This window comes from Rhinoderma darwinii, chromosome 2 (assembly GCF_050947455.1).
Source record: "Rhinoderma darwinii isolate aRhiDar2 chromosome 2, aRhiDar2.hap1, whole genome shotgun sequence".
NCBI classification, from domain to species: domain Eukaryota; kingdom Metazoa; phylum Chordata; class Amphibia; order Anura; family Rhinodermatidae; genus Rhinoderma; species Rhinoderma darwinii.
This window is the reverse complement of record NC_134688.1, coordinates 278,405,839-278,427,829: the sequence shown is the minus strand read 5'-3', so window position 1 is coordinate 278,427,829 and position 21,991 is coordinate 278,405,839. Positions and strand designations below refer to the sequence as shown.

Genomic DNA, 21,991 nt, shown 5'->3' with positions numbered 1-21,991 from the left:
AATCGTTGGGACATAAAAGGTGTATTGATTAGTAACCACACAATTTTGTAGGTAATGCAGTTTTACCTGCAACATCCTACGGCTATTAACCCCTTAACGCACCATGACGTAACTGTATGTCAAGGTGAGTAGTAAGTTCGCGCACCTTGACGTGCAGTTACGTCTGTGCTTTGGCAGTTAACCGCCGCGCGGCGCTACATCGCAGCGGCGGTTAACTGTGCAGGGTGTCTGCCCTGCATTCCCCGTTGCCGATCAGCGGCCTATCGCCGCTGATATCGGCAGTTAACCCCTTAATTGCGGCGCTCGATTTTGAACGCTACAATTAAAGAGGCTCTGTCACCAGATTTTGCAACCCCTATCTGCTATTGCAGCAGATCGGCGCTGCAATGTAGATTACAGTAACGTTTTTATTTTTAAAAAACGAGCATTTTTGGCCAAGTTATGACCATTTTTGTATTTATGCAAATGAGGCTTGCAAAAGTCCAAGTGGGTGTGTTTAAAAGTAAAAGTCCAAGTGGGCGTGTATTATGTGCGTACATCGGGGCGTTTTTACTACTTTTACTAGCTGGGCTTTCTGATGAGAAGTATCATCCACTTCTCTTCAGAACGCCCAGCTTCTGCCAGATCACGCTGTGACGTCACTCACAGGTCCTGCATCGTGTCGGCCACATCGGCACCAGAGGCTTCAGTTGATTCTGCAGCAGCATCGGCGTTAGCAGGTAAGTCGATGTAGCTACTTACCTGCAAACGCCGATGCTGCTGCAGAATCATCTGTAGCCTCTGGTGCCGATGTGTCCCCGCTCGTCTGACACGATGCAGGACCTGTGAGTGACGTCACAGCGTGATCTGGCAGAAGCTGGGCGTTCTGAAGAGAAGTGGATGATACTTCTCATCAGAACGCCCAGCTAGTAAAAGTAGTAAAAACGCCCCGATGTACACACATAATACACGCCCACTTGGACTTTTGCAAGCCTCATTTGCATAACTACAAAAATGGTCATAACTTGGCCAAAAATGCTCGTTTTTTAAAAATAAAAACGTTACTGTAATCTACATTGCAGCGCCGATCTGCTGCAATAGCAGATAGGGGTTGCAAAATCTGGTGACAGAGCCTCTTTAAGGTGTTTAGCGCCGATCGGCAGACCCCATGTGAAATCACGGGGGCTGGCGATTGTACCCATGGCAACCGGACGCCAGGCAATGGCTTCCTGTCATTGTGACTGTTACGTCACGACAGTTGGAATGCATTACACTACGTGTGTAGTGTAATGTATTCCAGCAGCGATCAGAGCTGCAAGTCTAAGTGTCCCCTAGTGGGACAAGTGAAAAAAGTAAAAAAAAAAAAGAATAATGTTTTTAAAAAAAAGTGTAAAAATAAAAGTTATAAGTGACATAAACATGAACTGCTTTTTTTCCTATTATAAGTCTTTTATTATAGGAAAAAATGAATACGTAAAAAAAAATTACACATATTTGGTATCACCGCGTTCGTAACGACCCCAACTATAATATTATTTTTCCCGCACGGTGAACACCGCAAAAAAAAAATATACGAAAAAACAATGCCAGAATCACTATGGTCACCACCCCTCCCAAAATATGTAATAAAAAGTGATCAAAAAGTCGCATGTACGCCAAAATAGTACCGATACAAACTACAACCCGTCCCGCAAAAAACAAGCTCTTACACAGCTTTTTTGACTGAAAAATAAAAAAAAGTTATGGCTCTCAGAATATGGTGACACAGAAAATAAATTATTTTCTAAATAAGTTATTTTATTGTACAAACGCGGCAAAACACAAAAAAACGATATACATCTGGTAGCGCCGCAATCGTACCGACCCGCAGAATAAAGTATAATAGTCATTTATAGCCCAGGGTAAACGCTGTCAAAAATAAATAAAAATCATTGTCAGAATTGATGGTTTTTGGTCACCTGGCTTGCCGAAAAATTGAATAAAAAGTGATCAACAAAAATCGCATGTACCCCAAAATGGTACCAATGAAAATTACAGATTGTCCCGCAACAAATAAGCCCTCACACGGCTCCGGTGGTGAAAAAAAAATCTAAAAAGTTCCGGCTCCCAGATTATGGCGATGCAAAATGTACAGAGCGTTCCAAAAGCGAATAGGATCGGGTGCCATTTATAAGTGCGACACTGGCCACATATCTGTGGATTATTATTTATTTACCCCATTATTATACCCTTTATTATGCCCTGATGTACTCTGCCCAGCCTACATGTGCCCCCACATTATAAACTGAAATACCAGCAAAACACCAGAGCTACTACCAAGCAAAATATGCGCTCCAAAAGCCAAATGGCGTCTCTCCCTTCTGAGCCCTACAGCATGCCCAAACAGCCATTTACATCCACCGATATGGCATCGCCATACCCGGGAGAACCCTGTTAATATTTTATGTGGTATTTGTGGCACAAACTGGGCACAAAATGGCACATCAGTGGAAAATTTTAATTTTCACTCTGCACCATCCGCTGCGCATTAAACCCTTTGCGCACCATGACTTAATAGCATGTCGTGGTGTGGGGGGTGATATATGGAGCGTCTCATGCGCTGAGCCCACGCCATACGCTGCAGGTGTCAGCTGTGTATTACAGCTGATACCCGGGACTAACGGACAGAAACAGCGATCACGCGGTTACAGGAGCCTGTAAAAATGACAATATACTGCAATACATTAGTATTGCAGTGTATTCTACCAGTGATCAACAAAATCGCATGTACCCCAAAATGGTACCAATGAAAATTACAGATTGTCCCGCAACAAATAAGCCCTCACGCAGCTCCGGTGGTGAAAAAATAAAAAGTTCCAGCTCCCAGATTATGGCGATGCAAAATGTGCAGAGCGTTCCAAAAGCGGATAAGATCGGGCGCCATTTATAATATAAGTGCAACACTGGCCACATATCTGCGGATTATTATTTATTTACCCCATTATTATACCCTCTTATTATGCCCTGATATACTCTGCCCAGCCTACATTTGCCCCCACATTATAAACTGAAATACCAGCAAAACGCCAGAGCTTCTATCAAGCAAAATCTGCGCTCCAAAAGCCAAATAGCGTCCCTCCCTTCTGAGCCCTACAGTCTGCCCAAACAGCCGTTTACGTCCACCGATATGGCATCGCCATACCCGGGAGAACCCTGTTAATATTTTATTTGTGGTATTTGTGGTATTTGTGGCACAAACTGGGCACAAAATGGCACATCAGTGGAAAATTTTAATTTTCACTTTCCACCATCGGTTGTGAATTAAACCCTTTGCGCACCATGACTTAATAGCATGTCGTGGTGTGGGGGGGTGATAAATGGAGCGTCTCATGCAGTGAGCCCGTGCCATACGCTGCGGGTGTCAGCTATGTATTACAGCTGATACCCGGGACTAACGGACAGAAACAGCGATCGCGCTGTTACAGGAGCCTGTAAAAAATTCACAATAAACTGCAATACATTAGTATTGGAGTGTATTCTACCAGTGATCTAACGATCGCTGGTTCAAGTCTCCTAGGAGGACTAATAAAATATGTAAAAACAAATAAGTAAATAGTTATTATCAGTGGAAAAAATTAAATAAATATTTAAAGTCCAAAAAGAAACCCTTTTCACATTTTTTCTCTAAAGTAATGTAAAAATATAAAAATACACAAAATTGGTATCGCTGCGTCCGTAAAAGTCCAAGCTATTAGAATATACCATTATTTAACTCACATGGTGAACGCCGTGAAAAATAAAGAATTTTAAACGGCAAAATCTCAGTTTTTTGGTCACCCTGGCTCAACCAAAAAATGTAATAAAAAGTGCTCAAAAAGTCTTATGTACCAAAAAATGGTGCCAATAAAAACTACAGCTCGTCCCGCAAAAAATATGCCCTCACACCACTCTATTGACGGAAAAATAAAAAAGTTGTGGCTCTCGGAAAGCGGGGAGGAAAAACGAAAAAGCAAAAAATGAATCAGTTCGTAAAGGGTTAATTACTTTCTAATGAAAAAGCATTTATGACCACATGTGGGGTATTGCCGTACTCGGGAGACATTGCTTTACAAATGTTGGGGTGCATTTTCTCCTTTGTGAAATTGAAAAAATTCAACATTTTAGTGGAAATAATGCTGATATTAATTTTCACGGCCTAATTCTTATAAATTCTGCAAAAGACGTGTAGGGCCTAAATGCTCACTATACCCCTAGATAGATTCCTTCAGTGGTGTCGTTTCCCAAATGGGGTTACTTTTGGGGGGCTTCCACTGTTTCGGTCTCTCGGGGGCTTTGCAAATTCGACATGACACCCAAAAACTATTCCAGCTAAATTTGAGCTCCAAAAGCCAAATAGCGCTCCTTCCCTTCTAAGCCCCGGTGTGGGTCCAAACAGCAGTTTATTACCAGATATGGGGTATTTACGTAATCAGGAGAAATTGTTTTACAAATGTTGGGGTGCTTTTTTCCTTTATTCCTTGTAAAAATGAAAAATGGCTACCTTTTTTCAGAAAAAAAAAAAACTAGATTTTTACCTTTACAGACTAATTCCAATGAATTCAGCAAAACAACTGTGTGGTCAAAATGCTAACTTTACCCCTAGAAAAATTTCTTGAGGGGTGTAGTTTCCAAAATGGGGTCACTATTGGGGGGTTTCCACGTTTTTCATCCCTCTAGTGCATTGCAAACGCGACACGGCACTGAAAACTATTCCAGCAAAATCAGAAATCCAAAAGGTGTTCCTTCTCTTCTGAGGCCTGCTGTGGGTCCAAACAGCAGTTTATTACCACATATGGGGTATTGCTATAATCGGAAGAAATTGCTTTACATATGTTGGTGTTTTTTCTACTTTATTCCTTGTAAAAATTTAACATTTCTAAATTTTTTCACAAAAAAAAAAGTAGATTTTCATCTTCACATACTAATTCAAATAAATTTAGCAAAAAATCTGTGGGTTCAAAATGCTAACTATACCAATAAATTCCTTGAGGGGTATAGTTTCCAAAATGGGGGTCACTTTTTGGGGGTCTTTACTGTTTTGGTACCACAAGACCTATTCAAACCTAACATGGTGCCTAAAATATATTCTAAAAAAAGGAGGCCCCAAAATCCACTAGGTGCTCGTTTGCTTCTGAGGCCTGTGTTTCAGTCCATTATCACACTAGCGCCACATGTGGGATATTTCTAAAAACTGCAGAATCTGGGCAATAAATATTGAGCGGCATTTCTTGGGTAAAACCTTCTGTGGTACAGAAAAAATTTATTACAAATGAATTTTCGAAGAAAAAAAATGAAATTTGTAAATTTCACCTATAGTTTGCTTTAGTTCCTGTGAAATGCCTAAAGGGTTAAAACACTTTCTAAATGCTGTTTTGAATACTTTGATGGGTGCCGTTTTCAAAATGGGGTGACTTCTGGGGACTTTCTAATATATAAGGCTCTCAAAGCCACTTCAGAACTGAACTGGTCCCTGAAAAAATAGCCTATTGAAATTTTCTTGAAAATATTAGAAATTGCTTCAAGTTCTAAGCCTTGTAACGTCCTAGAAAAATAAAAGCATGTTCAAAAAACGACGCAAACATAAAGTAGACATATGGGAAATATAAACTAGTAAGTATTTTGTGAGGTATTACTATCTGTTTTACAAGTAAATACATTTAAATTTAGAAAAATGCGAATTTTTGCTAATTTTCTCAAAATCTTGGTGTTTCTTACAAATAAATATTGAATTTAACGACGAATTTTTTTTCAGTATCATAAAGTATAAGGCTATGTTCACACAGAGTATTTTGGGGGAGGAATATCTGCCTCAAAATTCCGTTTGGAACTTTGAGGCAGATATTCCTCTCCCTGCACGCCGATTTTCGCGGCAATTACCTTATCGCGCCGTTTTTTCGCCCGCGGCCATTGAGCGCCGCGGGCATAAAACAGCGAGAAATACGCTTTCTCCTGCCTCCCATTGAAGTCAATGGGAGGTCAGAGGCGGAAGCGCCCGAAGATAGGGCATGTCGCTTCTTTTTCCCGCGAGGCAGTTTTACTGCTCGCGGGAAAAAGACGCCGACGCCTCCCATTGAAATCAATGGGAGGCGTTCTCGGGCCGTTTCTTGCCGAGTTTTGCGACGCGGTTTCCGCGTCAAAAAACTCGGCAAAATACCCCGTGTGAACATAGCCTAATATGTCACGAGAAAACAATCTCAGAATCGCTTGGATAGGCAAAAGCATTCTGGAGTTATTACCACATAAAGTGAAATGTCAGATTTGCAAAAATGGGGCTGGTCCTGAAGGCCAAAACAGGCTTAGACACTAAGGGGTTAACAAGCTATTTGACAACGGAGCTGAAACACACCCCCTGAGGAAGCACTCTCAGCGAAATGCGCGTTGGGCGCTCTACCACAGAGACAACATCGGTTCAGAGAATCTTTATGCTGCTAGAGGTGAGGCTGTCTTCTAAGCGATATTTGCATGCACTGACACTTTCTCTTGTTCCCCCTCCCCCTAGTCGACAATGTTTACAGGGATTAGAGGTAATCAGAATGGAACCCCCTTTGGGTCTGAAATAGTCATCTAATACAGCCTTTCTATTTTTACATGTTATCCAGCAATTTCCATGTCTGGCTCCATAAACTTTACCAGAGTCTTGTCTTTACATGTTTTTTTTATATATTTTTTGTCGTATTTGTGTAATAAAATTGTCATATTCTTATATACTTTTGGCTACATGCTCTAGTTCTTTGGTGTATGGTTAGGAAAAAGTGACTATGATCACTTTTCATTGAAAAACACGAATTGTTTTTGAAATGTACAAGTGACATGTCTGACAACTCATTTTCTGGGGGGGAGGGGGGCTTAAAGCCAGGATCACACACAGTTTTTATGCAGTTTCTCGAACCAAACACAAGACAAAAGAAAGATGTATTAGACTTTTCTATCTGCTGTAGGGATGCACGATGCATTGAAACTTCGATACTGTTTTTCGATACCGTGCATCCTCAAACGTTTCGATACCGCTATTTCATGTATTTCGATACTAAGCTGTGCGGCCGCACAGCTAAGTGTAGTAATACATGAATGTATGAGCAGGGTTGCCACTGTGTAATACAACCAATGCCCCGCTCCTGAAATGTGCGCGCCGACGAGATGATGTGATGCATACAGTGCCGCACTGTAGAGTGGCGGCACTGAAGACAGAACATGGCGGGCGCACTGCAAAACACCCCCATGTTTTGTCTTAATTGCCTGCACCACTGCTCAGTGCAATGCCGCATCACCTTCTGCTGACCGCGTGCGCACTTGTCAGGAGCGGGGCAACGGCTGTATTACACAGTGGCAGCCCCGCTCTATAACAGCGGAGATCAGAGAAACCTCATCTCCGTCGCTATTCTCCTGAATGCTGCGATCAAAGTGGACCACAGTATTCAGGGGAAAATGAGAATGGGGGATTCCCTTTGGATCGCATTACAGGGAATTCCTGTGATGCGATCGAGGGCCATACCATATATGGGCAGACAGCCCAGGGTCCATTAAAGGACCCCAGGGCTGTCAGACCATATTTCCTGTTTGGGCATACTAAGGTATGTCCTAACAACTGCCTGTGTACTATAAAAAGTAAAAAAAATAAATGTTAAATTTAAAACAAACACGCACACGCACACTTTAAAGAGGCTCTGTCACCAGATTTTGCAACCCCTATCTGCTATTGCAGCAGATAGGCGCTGCAATGTAGATTACAGTAACGTTTTTATTTTTAAAAAACGAGCATTTTTGGCCAAGTTATGACCATTTTTGTAGTTATGCAAATGAGGCTTGCATAAGTCCAAGTGGGTGTGTTTAAAAGTAAAAGGACACATCGGCACCAGAGGCTTCAGTTGATTTTGCAGCAGCATCGGCGTTAGCAGGTAAGTCGATGTAGCTACTTACCTACAAACGCTGATGCTGCTGCAGAATCAACTGTAGCCTCTGGTGCCGATGTGTCCTCGCTCGTCTGACACGATGCAGGACCTGTGAGTGACGTCACAGCGTGATCTGGCAGAAGCTGGGCGTTCTGAAGAGAAGTGGATGATACTTCTCGTCAGAACGCCCAGCTAGTAAAAGTAGTAAAAACGCCCCGATGTACGCACATAATACACGCCCACTTGGACTTTTGCAAGCCTCATTTGCATAACTACAAAAATGGTCATAACTTGGCCAAAAATGCTCGTTTTTTAAAAATAAAAACGTTACTGTAATCTACATTGCAGCGCCTATCTGCTGCAATAGCAGATAGGGGTTGCAAAATCTGGTGACAGAGCCTCTTTAAATTAAGTCTCGATACATAAAATATACACATTTTGTATCACAGCGACCGTAATAACATTTGTAGCGTCATTCATGTTTACGCTGTTATAAAATACTACTTTCTTTCACTTATTAATGTGAGGCATGCGGTATTATGAATTTTGAACCTTCATGTACCCCACATTAATAGTAATTAACCCCATGTCGTCCTTTATGTGAGGCACGTGGAGGTTCAAAATTCATCACACCACGAGCCTCACATCAGAAAACAGAAGAACTTTATTTTAAATTATTATTATTGGCAAAAGTATCGTTTTGGTATAGAGTATCGCAATACTACACAAAGTATCGGTATCGAAGTCCAAATTCTGGTATCGTGACATCACTAGTCTGCTGTGGTGTGAACACAGCCTTAACAAGGTTTTTCCCAACTTTTAAGCCCTTCCCGACATCCACGTATATATGTATGGTTCCAGCAAACTGGCGTAGAGTTACGATGCGGTGATAGTGCAGGCTCAGCTTTTATCGTAGTCACCAGTGGACGTCAACTGTATATTACAGGTGACACACTGCCGTGAACTGTCTAAATCGAAGCTAGCTCAGATCCGGCAGAAAAAAACCCTTAGATGCCACGGACAATGGCCTTCCTACGTACAACAAAACATTTAAAAAACTATGCCAACAAAAAGTAGACATATGAGAAATGTTAAATATTTACTATTACGAGTAGTATGATAATCGGTCTTACTAGCATAGAAATTTAAATTTTCAAGAACCAGTAAAGGGGACGCAGCGCTAAATCAGAACCGAAACCTTTTTCATTCTCAGGACCTGTGGGGGTCCCAGAGGTCAAACACCCAACAATCCTAAAGTGATGGCTTATCTTAGCAATACCCATGTGAAGGGGTGCCTCCAATTATGTCAATGTCCGATATGGGTGGTCCAACAAAAGACATTAACACTTGGTAAAATGCAGACGCCCCTTCAGGTTTTTTCTTCCACAAACAGAACACTTCCAAACCTATCGTGTCAGAAGTTGCAATTACCGACACTGCGCTTGATTGTGGGAGCCACTGCTTTGGAAGAAAAAAAAAAAAAAAAAAAAGGAGGGGTCCCCGGTTACTTTGTTCTAAGCATCATTGGGGCTTCAGTGGTAGGACATCCACCAATTAGAGACTCATGAAAATGAATTGACTTACTCTTTATTTCCCCGTTACCCCAAAAATATATTAAATGAGGTCCATCTCTTCAGCATTTTTCAAGGGTAACAAACGGGAGGGAAGTCAGCTTGATAGATTTACAAAATTCTGCTCGCGATTCGCTCAAAGCACAGGTAATATTTTTATAATTAGAATGATCAAAACGTAACAAAATTGCTTATGTGCTAATTACATTAATGGTTCCACGTAATATTAAACATCAGAGATGAAAAGCCCATTTACCTTTAGCCTTGTATTCCAACAAGGCTCTTTATCTACAAAGTTTATCCTTACACTGAGCAAATAGAAATACAATTACTGTAGGAAACTGCATTGCCTGCACTGGGTACATGGACCAAACACCCAGGTTTTTGTATGGATCTAAGAAACACACTATCACAGTATTTCATCGCCTAATTGTTATTCCAATTGCTTGATATATCACACCTGTATCAGAATATATATATTTTTTAAAAGTGAATCTGTCCTCACAATATTCTGCTTTAGTGCAGCATATTAGGCCTAGTTCACATTGCCTTTCGTTGGAGGTATACCGACATATAACTCCGACAGAAGGCTGCAACGTTTTCTACTGTATACGCATACTTTGGGATAAGACATCTGAACCGCCGGGCAGAGTGCTACCTGAAGCCCAATGCCCAGGAAGTCACTGTACATATACAGTGAAGGAAATAAGTATTTGATCCCTTGCTGATTTTGTACGTTTGCCCACTGTCAAAGACATGAACAGTCTAGAATTTTTAGACTAGGTTAATTTTACCAGTGAGACATAGATTATATTTTAAAAAAAAACTGAAAATCACATTGTCAAAATTATATATATTTATTTGCATTGTGCACAGATAAATAAGTATTTGATCCCCTACCAACCATTAAGAGTTCAGCCTCCTCCAGACCAGTGAGGCTGGGTTCACACGACCTATTTTCAGATGTAAACGAGGCGTATTATGCCTCGTTTTACGTCTGAAAATAGGGCTGCAATACGTCGGCAAACATCTGCCCATTCATTTGAACGGGTTTGCCGACGTACTGTGCAGACAACCTGTCATTTATGCGTCGTCGTTTGACAGCTGTCAAGCGACGACGCGTAAAAATACAGCCTCGTCAAAAGAAGTGCAGGACACTTCTTTGCAAAGTAATTTGAGCCGTACTTCATTGAACTTAATGAAGCACAGCTCAAAATTTACGGCTGTCAGAGAAGCCTCGCAAAATGCGAGGAGGAGGAATTACGGCTGAAACGAGGCAGCTGTTTTCTCCTGAAAACAGTCTGTCATTTCAGACGTAAAAGCCAGCTACTGTGTGCACATACCCATACACGTTCCAAATCAACTTGGTGCCTGCAGTAAAGACAGCTGTCTTACATGGTCACCTGTATAAAACGCTCCTGTCCACAGACTCAATTAATCAGTCTGACTCTAACCTCTACAACATGGGCAAGACCAAAGAGCTTTCTAAGGATGTCAGGGACAAGATCATAGACCTGCACAAGGCTGGAATGGGCTACAAAACAATAAGTAAGACGGTGGGTGAGAAGGAGACAACTGTTGGTGCAATAGTAAGAAAATGGAAGACATACAAAATGACTGTCAATCGACATCGATCTGGGGCTCCATGCAAAATCTCACCTCGTTGGGTATCCTTGATCCTGAGGAAGGTGAGAACTCAGCTGAAAACTACACGGGGGGAACTTGTTAATGATCTCAAGGCAGCTGGGACCACAGTCACCAAGAAAACCATTGGTAACACATTACGCTGTAATGGATTAAAATCCTGCAGTGCCCACAAGGTCCCCCTGCTCAAGAAGGCACATGTACAGGCCCGTCTGAAGTTTGCAAATGAACATCTGGATGATTCTGAGAGTGATTGGGAGAAGGTGCTGTGGTCAGATGAGACTAAAATTGAGCTCTTTGGCATTAACTCAACTCGCCGTGTTTGGAGGAAGAGAAATGCTGCCTATGACCCAAAGAACACCGTCCCCACTGTCAAGCATGGAGGTGGAAACATTATGTTTTGGGGGTGTTTCTCTGCTAAGGGCACAGGACTACTTCATCGCATCAATGGGAGAATGGATGGAGCCATGTACCGTCAAATCCTGAGTGACAACCTCCTTCCCTCCACCAGGACATTAAAAATGGCTCGTGGCTGGGTCTTCCAGCACGACAATGACCCAAAACATACAGCCAAGGCAACAAAGGAGTGGCTCAAAAAGAAGCACATTAAGGTCATGGAGTGGCCTAGCCAGTCTCCAGACCTTCATCCCATCGAAAACTTATGGAGGGAGCTGAAGATCCGAGTTGCCAAGCGACAGCCTCGAAATCATAATGATTTACAGATGATCTGCAAAGAGGAGTTGGCCAAAATTCCATCTAACATGTGTGCAAACCTCATCATCAACTACTAAAAACATCTGACTGCTGTGCTTGCCAACAAGGGTTTTGCCACCAAGTATTAAGTCTTGTTTGCCAAAGGGATCAAATGCTTATTTCTCTGTGCACAATGCAAATAAATATATATAATCTGGACTGTGATTTTCTGTTTTTTTTTAATATAATCTATCTCTCACTGGTAAAATTAACCTAGCCTAAAAATTCTAGACTGTTCATGTCTTTGACAGTGGGCAAACTTACAAAATCAGCAAGGGATCAAATACTTATTTCCTTCACTGTATGGAGAGTTATGTCAGGTGCTACAACACCAGACATCTTGGCCATAGCGTCTAATACACTCTGATCGTGGACTCTGGCCCTGGGGAAGCTAGGACAGTGATGTCAAGTGCTTTACAATGCTGGAATTCCCAGCGAGAGCATTGAAAGCGCTCTGGAGAAACCCCTGAAGTCACTGTCCATACATGGACAGTAATGTCCGGAGGTATAACACTAGAGTCCCAGGCCACAGCGTCGGAAGCACTCTGGACGAAGACTGCATCCCTGGAAAAGCCCCTGACATCACTATCCATGTATCCCCAAAAGCGCTCTGAACAGGTACTACGGCTGTGGAGAAGCCCCTGATAACACCGTCTATATATGGACTGTCCTGTCAGAAGCTGCAAAACCGGAGTCCCTGGCCAGAGCATTGGAAGCGCTCTGGCTGAGGACTTGAGCCCTAGAGAAGCCTCCGACGTCACTTTCCCCATTTCAACAGTTATATCAGTAGCTTTCCCTAGGCCAAAGTCCGCTGGTAGAGCCTCCAAATGCTCTGTTTGGAGACACCTTCCCGACATACATTTAATAACGTATACAAGCACGAAGGGGAGCCAAGAGGACACTTATGGTCTCCGTCGTGCTAATGAAGCCTATGGACACGTTTAGTGTGTACGTCCCGGGCTTTCCCGACATACAAGCTAAACGTAGGGCAAAAACGCAATTTTTATATAAAATTTACCATTTGGTTAGTAGTCACATAGGTAGGTCATCATGAAATGTCACTAACTTCTACTCCTAACATGCACAATCGGAATAAAAAAATAATAATGTGGACTACCTGGACATAATCTAAATACTATATATAATTCTTTGTATGTGTGTCATCTCTAATGGCTGTAGGCTCAGTATGTTTTGCTTATGGTTTGTATTTTATTTGATGTTGTATAGTTGCCTCTGTATGTTGTGAGGCTGTTGGGACATTTATCCGTTTTGTAGTTCTCCAAATAGCTAATGCAAATTTAAAAAAAAAAAAAAAATATATATATATATATATATATATATATATATATATATATATATATATACACATCCCATAGTAAGGAATCCACTATATCTAAGAGTGCTAAATTGATGGTTTTTGTAAACCCTTTATTTTTCAATGAAAAAAAAAAGTGAGGCTTTTTACAGATTTTGTGTGGCTTTTATTTCCCAGTAAAACGGTGCATGCATTTTCTCCAAATATTGTGGGGAATTTGTTAAGCCTGCCATTTGATACGCCAGTCTTAAAGGGAATGTGTTGCCAGCAAAACATGTTTTTTTTTTTTTAAACAACGACGCGTAAATGGACTGCCTCGGCAAAGAAGTGCAAGGCACTTCTTTGCCACGTAATTTGAGCTGTTCTTCATTGAACTCAATGAAGCACAGCTCAAGATTTACGAGCATCTCAAAATGCGAGGAGCATTTACGTGTGAAACGAGGCAGCTGTTAACAGTCTGTCTTTTCACACGTAAATGCCTCTCATCGTGTGAACATACCCTAATGCAAATTTAGCTCATATCAGCCAAAACCAGAGACTCCTCCAAAAGAGAAACAGCACTGTTTTGGTGTTCTTGCCCTTCATCTATACAGAGCAGAACTTGTTAGCTGAATGAGCTTTCTTAGATGCAGCTTAGAGGGGGGGGGGGGGGGGGTACTGGCTCTCCAAGCATGAAGTCAGTCTTAGGGTATGTGCACACGATAACAACCATTACATCTGAAATTACGGAGCTGTTTTCAGGAGAAAACAGCTCCTGCATTTCAGACGTAATTGCACGTACTCGCGTTTTGCGAGCCGTCAATTACGGGCGTAATTTTGAGCTGTTCTTCATTGGATTCAATGAAAAACGGCTCAAATTACGCCCCAAGAAGTTTTCTGCACTTCTTTGCCACGGCAGTCATTTTACGTGTCGTCTTTTGACAGCGGCGCGTAAAATTAAAGGTCGGCATAGTATGTCGGCCAAACCATTGAAAGCAATGGGCAGATGTTTGCCGACGTATTGAAGCCGTGTTGTAAATGCCAGCTTACAGCATGATCTCACGAGCTCACGCTTGCTGTGCTGTAAGTCCCACACAAACGTTACCGAAGTGTCGGGATTGTGAATAGACATCGCGTCCTGGCTGGAGGTAATGTCTATTCACTGTCCAGACACTTCAGTAACGTTAATATGTGAGTATGTGACTGCACATAGTGAACAATGCAGGATCACTATGTGCTGATTACATGAATGGAGAGAAGTGTATGACGCTGATTGGTCACTGATTGGTCAGCGTCATACACTTCTCTCCACAACGCCCACTTGGTCAAAAGTAAAAACACGCCCAGTTGGGCATTAAGAAAGTCATTAGCATAAAGCTAAAATAGGTCATAACTTGGTGAAAATAGATTGTTTTTCTAAATAAAAAAAACACTGCTGTGATTTACACTACAGAACCCATCACATTATGTACAAGATAGGCCACTTATAATGCGGTGACAGAGCCTCTTTAAGAAATTAATATCCCAATTTTTGGACGGTGCTGGTGTTTTTCTTTCAAGTTAATTAATTTCACTTTTTAATCATTCAGTTTCCAAATCGAGAGACTTATCTCAAGGTAGAACAGTTATATGAACAGGCTATTACGGATATACAGTCAGCTAGCCAATGTAATACCTGGCCCATTTTACCTAATTCCTTTCATTAAGCGCCAACCAGGTGTGGCTCTATGCACGTCTGCCAAGGACAGCACTGGTCAATTTGTGACTTAGCAACTAAAAGGTTTCCAAAGCAACCCATGCAAAGATTAGTTTCCTTCAAACAACTAAATACAAATAGCTTACGAAGTCGAAAGATTAAAAAGAATGATTTTAAATACTGTACCCGTAAAACTGTCAGAATAAAACAAAAATTATAAGAGACAATCTTGCAACTGCTACAATAGCCAAATGTGTGGTAATGCAACAGTTATTCCAAACAAAGCAGTTATGTGCATGTTTGTGGATATATAGGTCATCAGAGCAAGGGCAATATGGGAGTTTATCCCCAATTACAACTGTCTAATGGAGACCTTTTACAAGGATAATGCAAAGGGAAGGCGCTCTTAACCGATCATCTTCTGGATACCCTGGTCCAGTTCTACTCTCCCACCCAAAATAACTTAGGGCATGGAGATATGCTCCTCCAAATTGAATTTATCGTGCACGATATTTTCAGAGACACCGCACGGTTGGAGGAGCTCAATGTTCTTTCGAGCAGGAAACTGGACTCACACTTTAAAGGGGTTATGTGGGAAGCGGAAAGTATTAGCAGTGTACTCATTACAGTACATGAGTACACTTGCTTATATACATTCCGGTTCCCTCATGTGACCCCTCTGTAATCGATGTACTGCTGCTTGTAGATAGAGTACAGTGGGGCCGGTCACATTACGACGAGTCGTGTGGTCATGAAGAAACGCTGTGCTACTAGACTTCCGGTCTCCCACCAGTGCTATAAAAAATATAAAAAAAATATTAAAATCTTATTCAGCGCAAAGGGGAATCGGAATGTATATTAGCGAGTGCACTTGCATACTGCAGTGAGTACACTCCTTATACTTTTCATTCCCACATAACCCCTCATACTAAAGTAAAGTGGTGGTTAAAAGGTAACCTGTCAGCAGTTTTGAGGCTTCAAAATTGCTGATAGCGCGATATAGGGGATGGCATTGTAACCATAACGTGTCTCGGTCATGTAAGTTGCATAACCGACAAACCGATGTTTAATTTCCCTGGCGCTGTGGTCACAAGTACCACTGAGGAAAGCACTTGATGTGCAAGTACTCCTTCGCTCTCCTCACTGCCAGACCCTCCTCTCTCCTCTCCTCTGAATAACAGCTCTAGAGGTCTTCTGAATGGTTGCAAGAGCCATCACTCAAATCAGAGCGTGGAACTTGAAACCACGGCACTGGAGGAATGAAACTTCAGTTTCTCGGTCATGCAACTTGCATGACCGAGACAAAAGGTATGGTAACAATGTCTCCTCCCTCACCCCTTTATATTGCACAGTCAGCAGTTTTGAGGCCTCCTGTTTGAGCTTTTTGGACATCCCATTCCAAAACCAAGGGCGTTAATATGGAGTTGTGCCCACTTTTGTTGCTCTAAGGCCTCATGCCCACTTCAGTGTTTTTCTTCAGGTTGCTAGCTGTTTTTCTGACAGCTAGCACCCTGACCCATTCATTTCAATGAGGCCATGCACACTACCGGTTTTTTTGACGGTCCTGTTGCTCAATTCCGATCCAAAGTAGAACATGTCCTACTTTGGTCCGAGACTCCGTGACCATGAAGCCCATGCAAGTCAATGGGGCTGTAAAAATAACTGAAGGCACACGGAAGGCATCCATATGCCGTCCGTGTGTGACGGAGCCATTGCCTAGCAACAGCCGGGCGGGCAGAAATACATTACAGATATATTACACTAATCGGCAGTCACTTGTCTCTATCAATCACTGATAGAGAAAAGAGGCTGCTGATTAAAAATAAAAAGCAGTTCATACGTACCCGGTCGTTGTCTTGGTGACGAGTCCCTCTTCTTCCTCCAGTCCGACCTTCCTGTATGACGTGGCAGCCTGTGATTGGCTGCAGAGGCCGCTGCAGCCTGTGATTGTCTGCAGAGGCCGCTGCAGCCTGTGATTGTCTGCAGAGGCGGTCACGTGGGATGAAGCGCCACCCCTGGAGGCCGGCCTTCTGACGTAATCCTGACGTGCGTAACCGCCACTACAGTCTGTGATTGGCTGCAGCGGTGACATGGATGAAACGTCATCCCTGGAGGCTGGACAGGAGGAAAGTAAGTATGAACTTTTTTTTATTTCATTAAAATTGTATTTTCCGAGCGCCAAGCATGGTCCTGTCCAGGGTGCTGAAAGAGTTACGGCCGATCAGTGCAGCCCATTAACTCTTTCAGCACCCTGGACAGTACCATGCTCGGCGCTCGGAAACACAGAGTGCACACGGCCGCTAAAACGGGCACACGGATCCGTCAAAAACGACCGTGAAAAGGGTGTTGGAAGTGTGCACGAGGCCTAACAGACTTTATTCTTCATTGAAGACTTTCTACAAGATTTTGGAGTGTCTGGAAATTTGCACACATTCAGCCAAAGAGGGTTTGTGAGGTCAGTCACGGATGTTGGACAACAGGGCCCGAAGGTGGTCGATGGGGTTAAGGTCAGACCTCTGACGTGTAGGAGCTCGAGTGGCCTGCACAGACATGTAAAAACATGCTTTATGTAGCTTGCTTTGCGCACGGGGACACAGTCACGCTGAACAGAAAAAAAAAATAATTGTATTCCCAAACACTCGCTACAAAGTTATCTTTGTATGCTTTTGCATAAACATTACCCCTTAGGGCCAGTTCACATAGTTTTTTGACTAGTTTTTTGAAGCGGAAACCGCGCCAAAAATGCCTCCCATTGATTTCAATGGGAGACAGAGGCGTTTTTTTCCCGTGAGTGCAAAAACCGACTCGCGGGAAAAAGGGACATGCCCTATCTTCGGGCGTCTACGCCTCTGACCTCCCATTGACATCAATGGGAGGTAGAGAAAGCGTATTTCGCAGCTTTTTATGACCACGGCGCTCAATGGCCAAAAATGGCGAAAAACTGCGTGCAGGCAGAGGAAAATCTGCCTCAAAATTCCAAACGGAATTTTGAGCCAGATTTTCCTCCTGCAAAAAACTCTGTGTGAACCCAGCCTTTTTTTTTTACACCTCAGTGAGGGGGATATCAAAACTGGTGCAAAGAAAAAGTGGACTAGTTGCCCATATCAACCAATCAAGCTTTTGCTTTTATTGTCCAAAGGCCCTCTGAAAAACAAGGAGAGATCTGATAGGTTGCCATGGGCAACTGCTCCACTTTTTCTTTGCCCCAGTTTTAAAACATCTCCTACAGTAATTTTGTATGGTCTACTGCTTTGTGGCTGAGCGGATGTTACTCCTAGATGCTTCCACTTTAGAATAATAGCAATTACAGTTGACAGGGGTAGATCCAGCAGCTCAACCCCTTAACGATGAGCGTCAGATAGATCTGTCACAAGCAGGAGCTAGTTCCAGCATAGCAACGGATATATCCGTCACTCCTCGATTCCAGCAGTTTAACCCATTAGATGCGACTATCAATAGCGACATCTAATGTGTTTGACAGTAGGAGGGAGCTCCCTCTGTCACCCCAACAACACCCGGCTACAAGAGCGGGACACTGCTGGGTTTTCATGGCAGCCGGGGGCCTAACAAAGGCCCCCAGGTCTGCCCTCAGCAACTTGCTATTAGGCCATGCCAGAGGCACATCCAAACAGATTGCCTGTCAGTTTTACATGGACAAGCAATTATGCTTTGGTATACTAAGTACACCAAAGCATTATATAAGCGATCAGAGATTGCAAATTGAAGTAACTTAATGACCAAGCCATTTTTTACGTTTTTCCATCGTCTCATTCAAAGAGCTATATATAGCCTTTTCATTTTTGCGTTGACATAGCTGTATAAGGTCTTGTTTTTTGCGGGACAAGTTGTAATTTTTAATAGCACCATTTTGGGGTACATAGAATTTATTGATTAACTTTTATTAACTTTTTTTTGGGGGGGGGGGGAAATAGAAAAAAAAACAGCAATTTTGCCACACTTTTTTGCGTCCTAAATTTACGCCATTTACCGTGTGGTATAAATAACACAATAACTTTATTCAGTGGGTTGTTGAGATTGTAACAATAGCAAATTTGTATCGTTTTTGTACTTTTACACAGTGAAAACACTTTTTTTCAAAATTATTTGTCTGTGTCTCCATATTTGAAGAGCCGTAACGTTTTTATTTTTTCGCTGATCCAATTGTAGGAGGGCTTTTTTTTTTGCCGGACGACTTGTAGTTTTTATCGGTACCATTTTGGAGTAGATGCGACTTTTTGATCACTTTTTATGAATTTTTTTTTTTAAGGCTGGATTCAAAGAAAACAGCAATTTTTGCATGTTTTTAAATTTTATTTTCTACGACGTTTACCGTGCGGGTTAAATGATGTAATAACTTTATAGTCGGGGTCTTTACAGACGCGGCGATACCAAATATGTGTAATTTTTTACTTTATTTTGTTTGTTAATAAAGCAGTTTTTTCATTTTTTTAAAACTTTTTTACTAGTCCCACTAGGGAACTTTAATATGTGATTCTCCGATTGCATTTATAATACACTGCAATACTTCTGTATTGCAGTGTATTATGCCTGTCCGTGTAAAACGGACAGGCATCTGCTAGGTCATGCCAGAGGCATTATCTAGCAGGCATTCACGACAAGCAGACCTGGGGGACTTTATTAGGACCCCGGCTGCCATGGGAGACACGAAAACTCGGTGATCTTATCGCCTGGTGTCAGTGGGATGAGAGGGAGCTCCCTCCCTCTCTCCATAACCACTCAGATGCGGTGCACGCTATTCAGCACAGCATCTGAAGGGTTAAACAGGTGAGATCGATACGAATATCGATCTCACCCAGTTGAGCAGGGACGCCCCCAGCTCTCAGCTACGTCTGGCAGCTGAGAGCAGGGAGATTTGACAGCTCCCTGCTCTGTTTACTTATTCCGATGCAGCGACGTAAAAAGTCTATTGCATCGGGATAAGGCCCGTTAGTGATTGACGTAGAAATACTATGGGCCGGTCACTAACGGGTTAAGGGGTTATCCAATGTTTATTTTTTTTTTTACTCATTTGTTGAATAGGAAATTATACAATTTTCTAATATACATGTATTAGTAATTCTGCTAACATACATTTCTCATAGTGCATAAAGCCCAGAAACACTCTGAACTAGGCCTTAGGCTATGTTCACAGAGTTTTTTGACGCGGAAACCGCGCCGCAAAACTCGTAAAAAACGGCCCGAAAATGCCTCCCATTGGGGAGAAAGAAGGGACATGCCCTATCTTTGGGCGTTTACGCCTCTGACCTCCCATTGACTTCAATGGGAAGCAGAGAAAGCGTATTTCGCTGCGTTTTATGCCTACAGCGCTCAATGGCCGCGGGCAGAAAATGCCACGAAAATCGGCGTGCATGGAGAGGAAAAACTGCCTCAAACTTCCAAACGGAACTTTGAGGCAGAAATTCCACCTGCAAAATACTCTGTGTGAACATAGCCTAAGGACCAGTTCACACTGAGTTTTTTGACGAGTATTTTGACGCGGAAACCGCGCCAAAAAACGGCCAAAAATGCCTCCCCTTGATTTCAAATGGGAGGCAGAGGCGTTATTTTTCCCGCGAGCGGAAAAAACAGCTCGTGGGAAAAAGAAGGGACATGCCCTATCTTTGGGCGTTTACGCCTCTGACATCATGGGAGGCAGAGAAAGTATTTTGCAGAGTCTTATGCCCGCGGCGCTCAATGGCCGCGGGCAAAAAACGGCGTGCAGGGAGAGGAAAATCTGCCTCAATATTCCAAACGGAATTTTGAGGCAGATTTTCCTCCTGCAAAAAACTGTGTGAACCCAGCCTTCGGGTATGTTCATAGAGTTTTTTTGCAGGCAGAAAACTCTGCTCAATTCCATTTGGAATGTTGAGGCAGATTTTATCTGCCTGCACTCCGTTTGCCGCGTTTTTCATGGTGTTTTCGCTGGCGGCCATTGAGCGATGCGGGCAAAAACGCAGTGAAATACGCTTTCTCTGCCTCCCATTGATGTCAATAGGAGGTCAGAGACGCAAACGCCTGAAGATAGTGCATGTCGCTACTTTTTCCCACGAGACGTTTTTTCCGCTCGTGGGAAAAAAACACCTCCGCCTTCCATTGAAATCAATGGGAGGCATTGTCGGACGTTTTTTTTGGGCGCGGTTTCCGTGAGTGAACAGGGCCTTAGACGTTTATGGCATATTCTCGGGATATGCCATAAACGTCTAGACAGATAAATACAGTTCCCAGTTCTAGGACCCACAATTATCATAGGAACAGGGGTCACCCAACCCCGCCCTGCCTCCACATCCAAACAGGAAATTAACGGAGCGGTAGTAGTGCATAAAACATAATTTGAGAACATAGAGGTTAGCGTTTGAATTTATACAAATGTCTTCATAATGACAGCATTTCTTTTATTGTGCATTCTGCCATTATATATTAGGCATATTTTATCTGCCTGCACGCCGTTTTCTGCGTTTTTCATGGTGTTTGCGCTGGCGGCCATTGAGCGCCGCAGGCATAAAACGCAGCGAAATACGCTTTCTCTCTTGGAGGTCAGAGGCGTAAACGCCCGAAGATAGGGCATATCCCTTATTTTTCCGCTTTTTTTACAGTTTAATTAAATTCAATAAAAGTTTGAAGAAATATTTACCGTATTTTTTGCATTTGCTTTATTATTTTATTTAAAGGCTATGTAAATCTTTTAAGAAGTATTTTTTTTATATTTTTTTTTTACAAAAACAGTGAATTAGAGTGTTTCGTGCAATCTTGTAGTTTGTATTAAAAATCATTTTTATTTTTTCAGATACAGCTTCTATGCATTCTGCGCTGAAACCTGAAAAAGTCAGGTCTCTCACACGCAGGCGCCACCTCTTATCAATCACATCTAAGTTATCACTAAAACTGGGGTCCCAAGTCCCCGATTCCACCTCACTGTAGTCTAAATGGAGCAATGGCATATGTGCCCTGCTGCTACATTCAAAGACTATGGGGGCTCTTCACATCAGCGCTGCCTCTCCGTCGAGGGGTTTTGCCTGACGTTTCCACCGGGTTAACCCCTCAACGGAAAGGCAAACAAACCTTAGCTTCCGTTTCTCTCACCATTGATCTCAACGGTGACGGAAACATTGCTAAAGGCTTTCGTTTGTCACCGTTGTGACAGGGTTAT

General features: G+C 42.5%; 1 protein-coding gene across 5 annotated transcripts in view; it reads right to left on the bottom strand.

Annotated features, from left to right (window-relative positions):
• The window catches only part of EYA3 (EYA transcriptional coactivator and phosphatase 3), a 96,985-nt gene that overhangs the window by 73,681 nt on the left and 1,313 nt on the right, over positions 1-21,991 (bottom strand). The gene's annotated exons all lie outside the window — the stretch shown is intronic.